Raw genomic sequence first — 16,886 nt, forward strand, 5'->3', positions numbered from 1 at the left:
CATCTGAAAATAAATGCAAAAAATCGAAATACAATAAGCAAACAATTATTTTCTGAACTTATTGAATTGATTTCTTCATAAGTTAAGATTGACAAATCATACTTATAAAGCAAGATTATCATTTTTGTATAGTTGTGGTTAAAATAATATAACTATAATTATTTTAAAAATCTTGAGTGAGATGTACAATTCTAGAAAGGCTTTATTGACAGAACGTGAACCACATATGATGGAGCAAACTTGACATGTCGAAATTGTTTACATTGTCTTTTTGGTTTTTTATTGCACTTTAATGTTTCTGTTGTTTCATTGTTTTCCTCTTATAGTTGATGTTTTTCCTTCGGTTTTTTATTGTAACCCGGATTTGCTTTCTCCAAATCGATTTATAACTTTCTAACAGTGGTATACTACTGTTGCCTTTATTTAGAATTCCAACGAGCAACGTCGGTTCAGTAATGCTAGAGGTAATCGATATGAAAAGCAGGGTTCTTAGCTTTCGGTATAACAATGAGTATATTACCAAAGATACCAGAGGGACAGTCAAACCCATCAATCTAAAAATGAAAATGACAAACAGATAAACAATAGTACACATAACACAACATAAAAAACTAAAGAATAAACAACTCGAACCCCACCAAAAACTACGGGTGATCTCAGGTGCTCCGGAAGGTCAAGCATATCCTGCTACACATGTAGCACCCGTCGTGTTGCTTATGAGATAACAAATCCGGTAAATAGTCTAATTCGGTAGGTCACATTTATGAAAGGGAAGGGGACTGTAAAGGAACATATCCGATATCATTTTTGAATCGGTTATTCCATAACGGTCGACCAACTCGTGATGGCGTCCGTAAAATTTACGAAGAGATGATGTCAACTTCACCACTTGGAACTCTTGATTTAATAGCTTCCTTGTGAGCATCAAGAAAATCATGATAGGAAATGTCCTTGAGACAAAGTAATATGCATGTATTAAAATATTCAGCTTCTTTCAAGCATCATGCAGACTGTTACTGACTTGTTCTTCTCTTTTTATGAAGAAGAAAAAATAATGACTATACGAAAGAAAAAAAAAGAGCTCACTAAACTCGAAAATTAAAAATCCGAACCCTTTCAAAACAAGACAAGGTATAAAAGACAAAATCACAGTATAAAAAATGAACTGAAAGAAAGTTCAAAAAAGGAAAGTCCCTAATCAAATGGGAATATCAAAAGCTCAAACAATCACATCATGGGTTAAGACTGTTTTAGACTAGGATAAATCCTACTTTGTAAAGAATCACTCTGATTCAAACAAAAAATTCTCTGAAACTGATATTATCAAGATGCTTGATTTCTTGATTGACAACCTATTTGTTACGTTCGGAAGACGTGTTTTTCAACATACTGTCGGCATTCCAATGGGAACAAACTGTGCCCCTCTACTCGCCGACTTGTTTCTTTATTATTATGAGGCTGACTTCATGCAGGAACTTCTTAGGAAGAAAGATAAGAAGTTAGCTATATCCTTTAATTCTACTTTCCGCTATATAGATGATGTTCTTTCACTAAACAATTCAAAATTTGGTGACTATGTGGAACGCATCTATCCAATCGAACTAGAGATAAAGGATACTACAGATACAGTTAAGTCGGCTTCATATCTTGACTTACATCTAGAAATTGACAATGAGGGTCGGTTGAAAACAAAACTTTACGACAAAAGAGATGATTTCAGCTTTCCAATTGTGAACTTTCAATTTCTAAGTAGCAACATTCCAGCAGCACCTGCATACGGGGTATATATCTCTCAATTGATACGATATTCCCGTGCTTGCATTTCCTATCCTGATTTTCTTGATAGAGGTTTACTGCTCACAAGGAAGCTATTAAACCAAGAGTTCCAAATGGTGAAGTTGAAATCATCCCTTCGTAAATTTTACGGACGCCATCATTGTCCCATATTAGTTATCTTAGAAAGTCTTGCTGATTGCTGAATAAAACTACAATAGGGAAAAATTTGACAAAGATTGAATTTAGTAGTGTCGGCCCTTTGATTATGACCCGTGTATATAGCAAAATCCTAAATACACCGTTTGGTGGTGCGCCTGTCAAATGCGGAACGTACCCTTTAATTATGACCCGTGTATATAGCAAAATCCTAAATACACTGTTTGGTGGTGCGCCTGTCAAATGCGAAACGTACCCTTTAAGTCTTGCTGATTGCTAAATAAAACTACAATAGAGAAAATGTTGACAAAGATTGAATTAAGTAGTGTCGGCCCTTTGATTATGACCCGTGTATATAGCAAAATCCTAAATACACCGCTTGGTGTTGCGCCTGTCAAATGCGGAACATACCCTTTGATTATGGCCCGTGTATATAGCAAAATCATAAATACACCGTTTGGTGGTGCGCCTGTCAAATGCGGAACGTACAGATAAGGTAATAGGTAACAGGTGAATATATTATTGGTATCGGTATCGGATTCGACCCGGAAGTTGTTAATTATTGGCAATATTAATTATGTGGAAAACAAAAGGGTCTGGAGTGGTGTAATTTTTAATCTACACCATTGTCCTATATTAGCTATTTATAGAGTTGAATTCATTGATTTGTCGTTTTTACCCGATGACGGCTGACAAATTAGACCTCGTAATTTTAGTGTTATAGATATGTTTTCATCGGAATCACAGATATTCTGTAGTGGTCAATCAAATTATAATGACATAATGGTTACAACAGGTTGAATATTATATATGTTATCATCTATACAAATCTTTTCTTTATAATGTTTTTTTTCATTTCCCTCTGTTCTGAGGCCATAATAAGTCGCAATCTCCAGCATAAAGCTCACATCCATTCCTCACTTACTTCGTATCACTACACTTAATATTTAAGTATATGGAAAGGAAACGAGCACTAATATCTAAGTATATGGAAAGGAAACGAGCACTGTACGGAGATTGAATAACTCGGTTAAATTGTGAGTCTTTTCTTACGGTTTTCATCTGTATGAAGAAGCTTGCGTCTATTCTGATGGCTCGTGCAAAGAGAGTTTCACGCTTCCCGCTCGTTAAGAACACATGTAACAACCCGTAGTGTTGTTCGTAGGTTGCCTAAACTTCAGACTATATCCAGTTATCCCTCATTTCGTATTGGGGGTCCAAGTTGAACGACTTTCAACCCGTATAACCACTATTACTGAACCTTCTAATTATATATATATCTATCTTCATTTTTTCTTGTCCTCAATATAAATTTGGGAATGGAAATGGGGAATGTGTCAATGACACAACGACCCGATCAAGAGAACAAAACTACCAATTCAATGGGTCTTAACACAGCGAGAAAATCCCGCACCCGAAGGCGTACTTCAAAAGAGGGACGAAAGATACCAAAGGGACAGTCAAACTCATAAATCTAAAACAAACTGACAACGCCATGGCTAAAAATGAAAAAGACAAACAGAAAAACAATTGTACACATGACACAACATAGAAAACTAAAGAATAAACAACACGAACCCCACCAAAAACTAGGGGTGATCTCAGGTGCTCCGGAAGGGTAAGCAGATCCTGCTCCACATGCGGCACCCGTCGTGTTGCTTATGTGATTACAAATCCGGTAAATAGTCTAATTCGGTAGGTCAAATTCATGAAAGGGAAGGGGATTGTAGTTACGACGTGAGGAACATATCCGATATCATTTGTGAAATGGTTATTCCATAACGGTCAACCAGCTCGTGATGGCGTCCGTAAAATTTACGAAGGGATGATTTCAACTTCACCATTTGGAACTCTTGATTTAATAGCTTCCTTGTGAGCAGTAACCCTCTATCAAGAAAATCATGATAGGAAATGCAAGCACGGGAATATCGTATCAATTGAGAGATATATACCCCGTATGCAGGTGCTGCTGGAATGTTGCTACTTAGAAATGGAAAGTTCACAATTGGAAAGCTGAAATCATCTCTTTTGTCGTAAAGTTTTGTCTTCAACCGACCCTCATTGTCAATTTCTAGATGTAAGTCAAGATATGAAGCTGACTTAACTGTATCTGTACTGACTCCAACTGATCCCTGAACAAACATGTGTACTAGTCTCGGGGAATTGAGGCATGACATATTGTATCTAGATATATACTAACCAACTGCAATTTGATCAGCGAAATATATTGATATATGCAAATAAAAATATAGTAATATCTAATATCATAATAGATACATTCATAAACATCATCAATGTAACTATCATCTTGAACGAATACCTTTTATTTAATGTTATTAGAATTAAAAATAATAAAATAAATTGTTATAACAGTTAAAAAAACAAATGTCTGGATTTAATATTGTTTATCTCATCAAGTTGTTTGACAAAACGTTTTAGTTTGATACAACTAAAGCAGCTATCATTATTTTACAGAAACAATCATAAAATTCCTTGTGCTGTTAAATGATCATTCGCAGCTGATCTCAATACACAATCTAACTAAAATAATATGTATAAATTTATACTTACAGGTGATATGGTCAAATAGAGGTTAAATCTCTAGTGTTTATGCTTTACCTGATAATTGTTGTTATTATTTAATATTATAACATATATATAAGTGTTATATATACTATCGGGAATAATAATGTAATCTTATTTCTATAGAGACCGCATTCAAAATATCCTAATGAGGTTTATCTCCAATTGTGGTATCCGTCATTAGAGGATTTTAATTAAAAAGTATAAAATAAAGATCTGCTAAAAAATCTTCAATTACAATAATTAAAATTTCAAGTTAAACTTTTCAAAACTTTGATTTTGTCCACACATCATGTTATATTCATTTTACTCACTAGAAAGGTCGACTAAATCGTCTAATTATAATTAAAGTCTTTATATTTGTATGGGAATCGTATGTTTATGGGTAATATTAGACTTGCTACATGTCCCTTCCTTTTTTGTCAATTTTGCCCATTTAACAATTTACTATTATAACTAAGAGATTGCCATTATACTGACATCTGAGGAAGGGCAAACAGTTAACTGGCTGGTTTTAGTCAACATAAAAAAATATATGAAATTAGTAAGAAAGAAAGAAAAGAAATTAACGAGAATTGTAGCAAATGTAGGGTAATACCGATGTGGCCCGTTAATAACTGAGAAACGGAAAGTTGGTGATAGGAAAACTGAAATCGACATAGTTTTTGATATAGAGTCTTGTTTGAAGTCAGCTTTCTGTGTAAATTCCAAAAAAGACATCCACATTTCAAGTAGACTTTCTGCTACTTTACACGATATACATGTACATGTTTCATGTATTATAGTCATCAATAATCTCAGGTGGGGGTCTTTTGAATCAAGCTGTATTGATTTGGCAATCAGGAAAAAAGCTCAAAACCAGAACTTAAACATTTTGTAGTTATCAAAGGTATCAGGATTATAATTTTTATGCCAGACGCGCGTTTCGTCTACATAAGACTCATCAGTGACGCTCGGATCAAAATAGTTATAAAGCCAAACAAGTACAAAGTTGGAGAGAATTAAGGACCCGAATTTCCAAAAAGGTGTGCCAACTAAGATACTTATGGGTAATAGTTCTAACAAATAGAGAGACAAAAATAATACAAAAGAATAAAGAATAGAGAAAATGGAGAAAAAGAATGAAGAATAGAGAAAATGGAGAAAAAATATGAAGAATAAAAAACAATGAGGTGCTAAAATATAGGGAATAGAGAACAATGGGTAAAACGTGTAACGAATAGAACAATAAATACATAATTGTAAGTCCCCCATCAAGCAAAAGCAACTGAATCAAACTATTAACCGACGTTACACGCAGGATACCCAAACGCAGAATAAATAGTTACTTAAACCCAGAACTAAGCGAACAGAGAACAAGAATTTTAAGAATAGTGAAAAAGAAATTGAAAAAAAGAATAAAAAATAGAGAAAAACTGATAAAAATGAATAGAGAAACGTTGATAAAAAGAATAAAAAATGGACAAAACAATATATAGATAATAAAACAATGAAGTGCTAAATATAAGGAATAGAGAACAATGACCTGAAAAATAAATACATAATTATATGTCCCCATCCAGACCCTCAACAAACACATTTTTATTTTATCACCACATTCAAAGTTAATCATGCAATAGTATTGTTCTACAGTATGTAAACACTGAATAAATCCACTGAGAGAGAGAAATATCGGTTGGTATAACTAGAGAAGAAGAACAAATAAAGGCAACAGTAGTATACGGCTGTTCAAAACTCATAAATCCATGGACAAAAAACAAAATCGGGGTAACAAACTAAAACTGAGGGAAACGCATTAAATATAAGAGGAGAACAACGACACAACATTAAAATATAACACACACAGAAACGGACTAGGCATTAGACAAAATCCTATGAGAATAACAAATATAACATCAAAACCAAATATATGAAATACAAAATGTATTACCGTTACGTTCATAGCGTTATTGATCTGTGCTGTACGGCTTTTCATACAATATATAATACACAACTGATTAAACCTACCATGTAGCTTAGGTGAGTAATTATAAATACATTCATTTTAACTGACGAAAATACACCAATTGTTAAACATAGTTTTCATACTCTCTACATCTTATAACCATAGGCGGATCCAGGGGGGCTGGGGGGCCCGCCCCTCCCCTTTTCGTGGGAAAATTTTGGTTGATTATATAGGGAATCATTGAAGCATGACTGGAGCGCCCCCCCCCCCCCCCTTACGTATGTCAGCGGCCTCCTCCTTAGGAAAAGTTCTGGACCCGACACTGATAACTGTTAGTTTTAAATAGACATATATAGTACATTGTTCTAGTCATGTATTTATTCATTATTAAATCCTAACCTGTTGTTACATGGATGGTGCGATATATGTCCGTAAATTTTTATCTGTTCCACCTTACAGAAATTCCATAAAATCTTATCTTTATTAAAAAAAATAGTCTTGACCATTTATTTCGTAAGTAAGAAATTATTGATGTTGTACTGTTTATGCCCTTTGGGGCCCATAATTGAAAATAAAATATCTTTTTCTATAAGGGTCTTCTATACGTGATCATAACTTAAGAATCATGCTGTATACGAATTTTGTATTGCTTTTAACCATTTTTATATTAAATAAATGATTAATTAAAGACATGAAAGATATGAAACTTAAAAGATTTCACAGTTAAATAATTGAAAATGAGACAACTCTCAAACAGAGCCATAAAGACATATGTATAAGTAAACAACTATAGGTAACCAAACGACCTCCAACAATGAGCAAATTCCATAACGCGTAATAAGCTATAAAAGGTCATGAAATGACATATGAGAAGCAATTCAAACGAGAAATCTTACGGCCTAATTTTAAGTCATTTATGCAAAAAACAATGAACGAAAAACAAAAACGATATACATGATATACTACAACAAACGAAAACTACTGCATTACAGGCATTCAGATGAGCAAATGGAGGGGGCCTGGGTTAATCAGTAACCGGAAATAGACTCGAGCAATTGTTATACATCGTTCATATGTATTTCAATTTGGGGTCAATAAGATAACTTGTTGCACTATAGATTTCAATTTCAATGAGGTTTTCTTCTTGATGTCTTGGGGTTCTTTTATATGCTGAATTCAACCGTGTATTACGTTTTTGAAATTTAGGCTCTTTTTTATTGGTCTACATGAGGTCCAAAGGGTCCAAAATTAAATTGTTGAGGTTCTTTGATATGCCGAATCTAGCCGTATATTTAGATTTTATAATTTTGAGTCCCGTTTTCAAATTGGTCTACATTAAGGTTCAAAGGGTCCAAATTAAACTTAGTTTGATTCTAACAAAAATTGATTCAAATTGGGATCCAAAATTTAACTTGGTTTGATTTCAACAAAATTGAATTTATGTGTTTAACCTAACCATGTATTAAGATTTTTGTTTTTGGGTTGTTATCAAATTGGTCCGCATTGAGGTCAAATGGGTCAAAAATTAATCTTTGTTTGATTTCATCAAAAATTAAATTCTTTGGATTCTTTGATATGCTGAATCAAGCCATGTATTTAGATTTTTGATATTTGACCATAATAGGTAAATTAAAAAAAAATAGTTCATTAGACCACATGCATTCTGTGTCGGAAATCTATGCTGTGTCAAAAATTTAATCACAATCCAAATTCAGAGATGTATCAAGCTTGAATGTTGTGTCCATACTGTCCCCAATCGTTCAGAGTTCGACCACTGTGGTTGTATCAAGCTGCGCCAATCATTGATGTCATATTAGGAACTCTTAAAGATTAAAGTAAATTTGATACACCATTACACCATCCATACACCTTGTACCATTACACCATACACGTTACACCTTTGCACCATACACCTTACTCATTACACAATACACTCTTCCCCATTCTATCTACACGATCCGAAATTACCCATAATGCAATCAAATTTCAAATATTAAGGTTATTATTATTGTTTATGTTTACAATACAAAAAATAAAATAAAAAGAACTTCGTTTTCAACCATTGAAATGTCATACACCATCATTCACACCGTTCCTGATTGCACGTTACACAATCACATCATGCCTCAAACATCATTACACCATTACACCATTCCCCTTACACCATACACCATAGCACCATACACCTTACACCATTGCACCATATGCCATACACCATTACACCATTACACCATACACGTTTTTTTGGGGAAGTTTACACCATACAAGGGCAGTAATTTTTAAATCGAAGTATATAACACCAGTATTTTCAGTTCATGTATGTATCAATTAGGCATGCAGTGTTTTATGGATTTTTTTCTCATTGTCAATCATACCACATCTCATATTTTTTTACAAGCAGGTTTCTCCATATCTAATTGTGATAAAAGCCTAGACATTTAAACGGTTACTTTCGTTGCGTAAATATACAGTAAATAGGTCAGTAATTATTATCCTGCTGACAAAACAGACTATGCCAATCTATCGATGGTGGTTGTTCATTGACAGTTGTTTGCCCAACTTTTGGTTGAACACCACAAGAACTAAGTAAAACACAGCAAACACATACTGAACGTTCAACATGAAACTATTCAGACGGTAATTTAAAATATATAAAATGCTCCGCATGGGCCGCACAGACTCACACGTCCGTATAAAGGATCACATAATCTCAATCTATTGACAACCTCTACCATGTATACCGAAGGGAATAATTGCGATGATCACCCGGAAATGCTTATAGATTATTTCTGTATACACCACGATGTTTTGTGTTGTGGAATATGCGTTTCTAGTAACCATTAAACATGTCAAAATTTTATGTCGTTAGAACTTGCATCAAAAGATGTGAAAAGCTCTGCATCATTGACCGATATTAGGCAAAAAATTATTCATCTTACTAAGGTGTTAGATCAGTGAACAATAACAGGGACGCAAACATCAACTCACTGACAAAACAGATGGCAGATATACTCCAACAGTTGGGTACAACATTAGCGCAAATACCTGCGGAAAAAAATGATGATTTAGAAAATGAATTGATAACCGAATTAACGTCTCTTCAGACGAAACATGAGGCTGCTATCAACGAAGAAAGGAAAGAAATAACTAAGTTATCGACAAGATTGAAAGAAAATGAAAACAAAGTTTGTTTTCTGGAGGAAAATGGTACAGACAATCACTTTTTGTGACTTTACATCAACAGGCAATTAACCTACAAAGGTTCAAGGGCAATGTTCGAGATATGATATCCAAAATACAAGAAATTAACATAACATTAGAAGAAAGTCAAAATATGTCACTGGAACCATTTGGGAAGGTAGTAACTACAACCAGACCATGTGAAATCCAGTGGAATCATAATCCAAAGAAATTACAGCAAGCTCAAAGCTTTATAGATAAATCAAAACAGGATTCGAGAAGGAAAGCGAAATAACTCTGAAGTCCGGGGTAAAGTACGAACTTTATGGTGTGGCCGTTAATAGGGACAACAGGTTACTGCTTAGCAATTATCAATATCAAAATCCTAAACTCTTTGTCTACAGAGATTGCAAAGATTTTCAGACGGAAATAAGATTTTCTAGTAGACCTTGTGGTGTCGCTGTGATACCGGAAACAGATACAGCAGTTGTTACAATACCTGAGGAGACATCAGTACAGTTCGTTAATACTACAAACTTCACAGTGGATATGAAAGTTGATGTTGAATTTAATTGTTGTATCATAACTGCTGTTAAAGATCAAATTGTCATAGGATGATTTTCTAGAGTCAAAACACTGAAGACTGATGGCTCCATTTTGCAAAAATATACATTTCCCCGACTCAAGATACCCGATCTGTTGGCGTATTTTGTACGATAAATTAACACGGCACATAACAGTCAAGACTGATTATAACCTATACTGTATAAAATCAGATGGAACACTCGTTTATACAATGGATGGAACGAGAATAAGAGGAATTTCTGCAGACCAACGGGGAAATATCAATCGACTCTCGCCGGACTGGACAATCTCGGAAGAAGTACCGAACAAGAACCATTGACTTGTTGACGCCCCTTCTGGTGCTATGACTTTTAATAGAGACTTCACGAAACTGTTTGTAATAAACAAAATTGATTTTGATCTGTTTTTGTATACAAATGCATATATTAAAAGTATTATATTTAACTACCTCAAATAGAATTTAAAAATAATTCTTATATATTATTCGAGTATAAGTTTAGAAATTAAAAAATAATTTGGTGAAGTTTGTGTTGCAAAATCTTCAGTTGTTTGTTACTTATTTTGTGGACTTGTTTGTTCATCCGCGGTATTTGTGGGAATTTGTGTTTTCAAATCTTTAGATTTTAATTTATTGTGGACTGTTGTTTTTCTGCTCGTTTTTTTCTTTTGGTATAATAATTTTTCGTGTTGTCTGTTTTCCTTCGACGTATGGTTTTTGTTCCCTCTTGGTATAGTCTCCCCTTTGTATGCCCTTACCGCTAGGCGAATAAGGAAATTACGTGTTACCCTTGACCGTCCGTCCTTCTGTTCGTTCTTCCATCCGTCCTTCCATTTGTCCTCCCGTCCGTTCCAAAAGTATTTTCACATATTATAAGCAAGCTTGAGCGGGGGCATTCGTGTCCTCAGACACATTCTTCTTTTTAATATTTTATATTATATAATTTACGATAGATCCAAAAACCTACAAGCAAAACAATAAACAATTGCTTATAATATGTGAAAATACTTTTGGAACGGACGGGAGGACAAATGGAAGGACGGATGGAAGAACGAACAGAAGGACGGACGGTTCAAAAATTAACACGGTGGTTTCTTGGTGCTTCAAACCACCGTGTTAATGTTTGCTTCATTCATATGTACATACTTTATGATAGTGCGAAGCTATCCGAACCTTTTTTGAAAGGCTTAACGTGTACATCTTTAGTTTTATTAACAAATAAATAAATTTGGTGTATTTACTGTCTTCTGATTGGTTAAAAGTATTACCTTTATTTTCAATGTTGTCAATTTTTATGGCGACACGCCCACTATGACGTTGTGTATTCATACGCCAACATGTGTGTACGTTGTTATTACTTACTTAATGATACTTAATGATGTTTTCCAGTACAGGATCCTCACGGTTCCTCTTCACCAGACTCATATAATTGATTATTGTCTCCATTATTTCTGATGCTGCTTCCGGTTAATTCAGCTCGATAATCAGAATAATAGATTTCTTCGTACTCCCAGTATCTATCTAGTCTATTTTTGAATGAGTTTATAGATGGCGCTTTAGTTACTTTATCCGGTAACTTGTTCCATAATTTGGCTATTCTTACAGAAAAACTGTTTTTCTCAGACTTGTTTTGAATCGTTGGTGAATGATTTTATTACTGTTTACTCTTGTGCTATGTCTATGTTCAGTGCTTGAAATTAATTTAAGGAATGAACTCGTTTCTGGATCGTAATTACCATTTAGTATCTTGTATGTCTCAATCATGTCCCCTCGGACCCTTCTATATGACAATGTTGGCAGCTTAAGTTTTTTCAGTCTTTCCGGGTAGCTCAGTTTATTGAATCCTGGTATCTGTCGTGTTGCCCTTTTTTGTACATTTTCTATTTTGTCAATTGATTTCTTTTTAAAAGGTGCCCATACAGAACTAGCATAGTCTAAGTATGTTCCACTAATGTTTTGTATAGAGGTATGAAGATTTTTTCATTTAAGTTTTTAAATGTCCTTCTAATTGCAGCAACAGTTGAAATAGCTTTGAGTTTTTCGCATATGTGTTTTTCAAAGGTTAAATCTTCATCAATTACTACTCCAATATCTTTCTCTTCTTTACATTTGCTTATATCATGACCTAATAGTTTGTAACTTGTCTTATCTTCTCTTACCCCTCTACTTATATTTATGTATTTGCATTTTTCTGGTTGGAACTTCAACAGCCATGTATTACTCCATTTCTCGAGATTTTTTAGATAATCTTGCAATATAATTTGATCTGATTTGCTTTCAATAATTCTGAAGATTTGTGTGTCATCCGCGAATAAGTAGGCAATCTGGCAAATCATTTATGTGTAGAACAAATAACAGGGGACCTAATACTGAGCCTTGTGGAATTCCTGATGTTACATCTTTCCACTCTGATGTTTCCCCATTAACTGATACTCGTTGTTTTCTATACGATAGAAAATCTGTAATCCACTCTAGGAATGGATTACTTTTTAAATTGTTATTTGTATGGAGAGTTGTCTCATTGGCACTCACACCACATCTTCCTATATCTAGTTATCCCAAAATTTTCGATTTTCTTAACGAGTCGTCTGTGGGGTACTGTATCAAAGGCTTTCATGAAGTCTGTATATATGCAGTCAATCTCATAGCCATTGTCTATAGCTTCTGTCCATTTATCTATTACCTCTAATAGTTGTAGTGATGTCGATCTCCGTGAGATAAAACCGTATTGTTTGTTTGAAAATAGTTTATTTTCTTTCATGTAACTAATTATATGTTCTCTTATAATTTTCTCCATTATTTTACAGACGACTGATGTAAGACTTACTGGTCTATAATTTTTAGCTTGTGATTTATTCCCTTTTTTGAATATTGCACTCACTAGGGCGCTTTTCCAATCTTTTGGAACTACTTTTTGTGTTAAAGATTTGCTAAAAATGATGCCAAGTGGTTCAGCTATACCTTCTTTGACTTCAAACAGCAGTCTTGGGTGTAGATTATCAGGGCCGGGTGATTTATCCGTTTTTAGTTTCTGTAAGTGTTTCAAAACCAAATAAATGCCAATTTTTAAATCCTCTATTTTTTTATCTAATGGAATATGCTTAGGCTCTGGAATATTGCCTTGTGGTTCATTAGTGAATACGCTTGTAAAATACTCTGATAGTATCTCAGCCTTTTGTTTATTGTCATCTGTTTTTTTCGGATTTTACATCTTCTGTATCTACATGTAGGTCACCTATACCTTCCCTGGTCTTTGATTTGGATTTTATGTAGCTCCATATAGCCTTTGGGTTTCTTTTGGCATTTTCAGATAATCCTTTTTCGAAGAATTTCTTTTGTTTATTGACTGATGTTTTGGCCTGGTTTCTGACTTTATTGTATTCAGCTCTTGTTTCTGGATCTTGTTTAGTTATAATTTTTTGGATAGAATATTTTCCCTTCTAATTAACTCTCTCGTTTTTTTTTTTTTTGTCTATTGGGAATACATTTCTCTTTTTTCCTATTTGTGTCTTAGTTTTAGTTTTTGTTGGTACAAATCTGCTCTCTAATTCTTTTAAAATGCATGAAATGATTAATAATTCCAATTTTTATCAATAGAATTTTCAGCATTAAGCTTATTATGCCAGTCTATTTTATTCAGCTCTTGAATAAAATCTTTGTAATTTCCATGATTGAACAGATTAGCTATTCTCAGTGCTCTTTTTATATTTACATAACAGTTAAAATCAAAGTATAGGACGCAGTGGTCACTTTTTCCAAGCGGGCTCATATATTTTAGGTTTGAAATCATCTCTTCTTCGTTTGTAATTAGTAAATCAAGTGTATGGGGTGTGTCAGCTCCTCTCCATTGTGTTGGTACAGAAAATTGTCTTGTAGTGCTTCCAGAAATTTATTTTCAATGCTATTTGGTCTATCCCCCTTTGTGTTCCATGTTTCCCAATTTATTTCAGGATAATTAAAATCTCCCATAATGAGTATGTGGGAGTACCCCATATATGTTGCCTCTGACATTAGGTTTACTAGCTTATCATTGTATTCCTTGGAACTGGTGGATGGGGTTCTATATATCAGACCCACAAGGAGTTTGTCATTTTGATTAAGTTTTACCTTATAAATATATTTTCCTGAAACTCTGTCTTCATTGTAATTTCTGTAGCTTCTAGGTTGGAGTCTACATACATTAAAAGGCCTCGTCCTTCATCTGACTTTATGTTTTTCTCAAACATTTTGTAATTTCCTACCTCTGGTATTGAATATCCGCTGTTGGTGGTTTATATCTATTAGCTTTCGGTTTTACTTCTGTTATACCAATGATATTTGGTTTGTTGTCTCTTGTACGAACGATCAATTCTGACATTTTGTTGAATAGCTGATCTGCATTAGTATAAAAACAGTTCAATTTGGGTAGAACTGTAAAGTTATTTACATTGCCGTTAAAAACCTTTCCCTTCTTTTGTACATTTATATTTACATTTTTTGTCTCTCTTTTCACTTTTTTATTTTTACTACTTTCCTCTCCCATGGCGGTCCCCGCACTTTGAACAGGAAGTCCCCCGAGTTGTTCTCTTGAAGTTTTTTTGCCTCAGTCCACAGCCTCTTTTCTTCTTCTCTCTCACTTTTAGTAAGGTCATTGCTTACATTTACTTTTTGGTATTTGGGATATGATCTAATATTATGCATGTTTCTAAATAGAGTTTGTTTTGAGTCTATGCTCTTCAAATGGACTAATAGAGGTCTGTTAGTTTTTTCTTGATCATATTTCCCTAGTCTTTGTGTTTTTCTGATGTTTTCAATATCCAATGTTATCTTGGCATCTTTAAAGAGTTGGACTATATTCTCTACATCATGTTCTATTCTTTCTTGTTTATTTTCCGACTCATTTTCTGTTATCCCAAATATGATCAGGTTATTTTCCCTTGTTTTTCTCTCATTTATTTCCTCTAGTACTGTGGTTACTGTTCCTTGATTTGGTAGCATTCCACCTTCAATATCCTCGGATACAATATTAACTACTGCCCCTCCATTCAAGGCTTCTTCTTTAGCTATTTCTCTTACTCTTTCCTCGTCACATTTATGTTTTATAATCTCCTGGCTTACTATTTCTCTTTCTTCTTTTTTATTACATTTCTTTTCTATGGCGATTTCTATACTATTTATTCTTTGCTCATAGTTGTCCATGATCTCTCGGCATCTCTCTTCAATTTTCAGATCAGTAACTATGTGCTCTTCTACCACTTGTCTACATGGGGCGCAGAACCACATTGTGTCTGAGTTGCTTAATATATCATATTCAGTTTTTGTTTTATTTAAGCATTTTATGCAAAAATGATCTTTACATCTTTGACATCCAAGAAGTTTAGCGTCTTCATTTTTATATATCTTTTGGCATATTTTACATTCCCATGGGTCTTCCCTTTTTTGATCGCTTGTTGCATTTGAAGTAGATTTATTCCTTCTTGTTGCCATTTCTACTATTATAATTATTTTATTTTTAGATAGGGCTTCCCTAAATGAAAATATTTTAATTTTTTTTTTTTTTTTTATTTCATATAATAGAGCTTCTCTGTTATTAAAATAAGAAATGAGTTATTATTATTTTTATCTAGTATTTTAAATTAGGGCTTCCCTTAAATAAAAATTTCTCTAGATAATATTATTAATTTTCCTGATATTAGATATAAGGCTTCCTTAATTAAGCTGCGCAGATTAATTATTTCGGATCTAGTATGTTAAACAAGGCTTCCTTATTTAACTATTCTTCTTGTTTTTATTGGCTTTTGTATTGGCTATTTAATTAACATCCTTGCTCTGACAGTTCAAGTGCTAAATCTATGAATTTCAGCATCCACAATTTATTAACAGCTCTTATGGGATGTACTCCGTCCGATGTTAGGTTGAAATTCTTTCTATATTTAACTTTGGTGTCTCTTTTTGTCTTGTTTGAAAGGATAAAATCTTGAGAAATTCTTGGTGTAGAGTAAAGGCGGTTAATCAAATTTAGGTGATCGTTAAAGTAGTCAATCTGTTCACTGAGTTCTTTGTCTATGTTTGTTGCCAGTTGGACTTTTCTGTGACCTTTGGTGGCTTTATTGACCAGGAGTGACGGATATATCTTTTTTTTACTATTCACATTTAAGTTAATTGAATCTTTAGGTTTATTGGCTCTTGTGATCGAATAGTATGGACACTCTATGAAAAGCACTGTGGCTGATGATTTTGTTGTTATGATTTGTTGTTTGAGATCCCTATATTGTGTTAAAGTTTCTTCTATATTTTGATACGGTGATTTTCTAAACTGGATGGTTTTGTTTTTCTTCTGTGTAATTTCGCATGTACCTAGCCAGATCAGTATTATTGTGTGATCCAAGTCTTTCACCGTGTCTATGAGTGATTTAATGTGTTTTGTATTGTCGATCGATCCTCCTCTCTTATATAACACTTTAAATTTTTGCCCAATTGATTCTGGGATGTATTCTTTTAGACCCACCCCTTTGCTGTCAGTGAACAAGATAGTGTCTCTTCCCAGGTGTGCTCCCCTAACCCTTTGGTATATCTTTTTCCTCTCTTAAATAATCTTCCTCACAGACATATATATCATGATTGTTACTACGACTGTATATTAATTTAATAGACTATAGCACAAGCGGTGTAAATGAAAAATAG

The sequence above is a fragment of the Mytilus edulis genome, chromosome 6 (assembly GCF_963676685.1).
Source record: "Mytilus edulis chromosome 6, xbMytEdul2.2, whole genome shotgun sequence".
NCBI lineage: Eukaryota > Metazoa > Mollusca > Bivalvia > Mytilida > Mytilidae > Mytilus > Mytilus edulis.